This window comes from Nicotiana attenuata, chromosome 5, assembly GCF_001879085.1.
Source record: "Nicotiana attenuata strain UT chromosome 5, NIATTr2, whole genome shotgun sequence".
Classification (NCBI taxonomy): domain Eukaryota; kingdom Viridiplantae; phylum Streptophyta; class Magnoliopsida; order Solanales; family Solanaceae; genus Nicotiana; species Nicotiana attenuata.
The window spans coordinates 43,967,046-43,968,813 of record NC_031993.1 but is presented as its reverse complement, the minus strand read 5'-3'; the positions used below and the strand labels follow the sequence as shown (position 1 = coordinate 43,968,813).

Sequence of the window (1,768 nt, the reverse complement as noted above, 5' to 3'; positions counted from 1 at the left end):
CAGCTAGGGGTGAGGGTCAGGCAGCTAGGGGCCGCCCCAGAGGGGGAGGCCAATCGGGTGGTCAGGCTCGTTTCTATGCTCTTCAGGGCCGGTCAAATGCTATTGCTTCGGATGCTGTTATCACAGGTATTATCTCAGTCTGCCACAGAGATGCCTTTGTTTTGTTTGATCCCGGATCTAACTATTCCTATGTATCTTCATATTTTGCTCATCACCTGGGAGCTACCCGAGGGTGTCTTGCTTTGCCTGTTCACGTATCTACCCCGGTAGGTGATACTATTATTGTGGATCATGTATATCGATCTTGTCTGGTGACTATTGGGGGTCTGGAGACCCGAGTCAACTTGTTGTTGTTAGGCATGGTAGATTTTGATGTTATTCTAGGTATGGACTGGCTATCTCCATATCATGCTATTCTGGACTGCCATGCCAAGACAGTTACGTTGGCTATTCCGGGTGTTCCGAGGATTGAGTGGCGTGGTATGACTGACTATGTTCCCAGCAGGGTGATTTCCTTCCTAAAGGCGCAGCAGATGGTTGGGAAGGGTTGTCTATCGTATTTGGCTTTTGTGTGAGATGTTGGAGCTGAGACTCCTAGTCTTGATTCTGTCCCCATTGTGGGGGATTTTCCAGATGTGCTTCCAGCAGACCTGCCGGGCATGCCACCGGACAGGGACATTGATTTCGGTATTGATCTGGTGCCGGGCACTCAGCCCATCTCTATTGCTCCCTATCGTATGGCACCAGCAGAGTTAAAGGAGTTGAAGGAGCAGCTTCAGGAACTTTTAGATAAGGGGTTTATTCGTACTAGTGTGTCACCATGAGGTGCACCGGTCCTATTTGTGAAGAAGAAGGATGGAACAATGAGAATGTGCATTGACTACAGGCAACTGAACAAAGTGACAGTGAAGAACAAGTATCCACTACCGCGCATTGATGATTTGTTTGACCAGCTCCAGGGGGCAAGGGTATTCTCTAAGATTGATCTCCGTTCAGGCTACCACCAGCTGAAGATCAGGGATTCGGATATTGTGAAGACTGCCTTCAGGACTAGATATGGGCATTATGAGTTTCTGGTTATGTCTTTTGGGCTGACTAATGCCCCAGCCGCGTTCATGCACTTGATGAACAGTGTATTTCGGCCATATCTGGATTCATTCGTGATTGTTTTTATTGATGATATATTGGTGTACTCGCGTAGCTAGGAGGAGCACGCTCAGCACTTGAGGGTGGTATTACAGAGATTGAGGGAGGAGAAGCTTTATGCTAAATTCTTCAAGTGTGAGTTCTGGCTTCGTTCTGTGGCTTTCCTGGGGCACGTGGTGTCCAGTGATGGCATTCAGGTTGATCCGAAGAAGATAGAGGCGGTGCAGAGTTGGCCTAGACCGACTTCAGCGACAAAGATTCGTAGTTTTCTTGGGTTGGCAGGGTACTATCGCCGGTTTGTTCAGGGGTTTTCTTCTATTGCATCGCCCTTGACCAAGTTGACTCAAAAGGGTGCTCCATTTGTGTGGTCTGATGAGTGCGAGGAGAGCTTTCAGAAGCTCAAGACAGCTTTGACCACGGCTCCAGTGTTGGTATTGCCATCAGCTTCAGGTTCTTACACTGTGTATTGTGATGCTTCGAGAGTTAGGATCGGATGTGTGTTGATGCAGGAGGGTAGAGTTATTGCATATGCTTCTCGTCAGCTGAAGCCCCATGAGAAGAACTACCCTGTACATGATTTGGAGTTGGCTGCTATAGTTCATGCTTTGAAGATTTGGAGGCA

The 1,768-nt window shown here is 48.2% G+C and overlaps 1 pseudogene; it reads left to right on the top strand.

The window, feature by feature from the left end:
- LOC109226373 lies at positions 864–1,283 on the top strand (annotated as a pseudogene).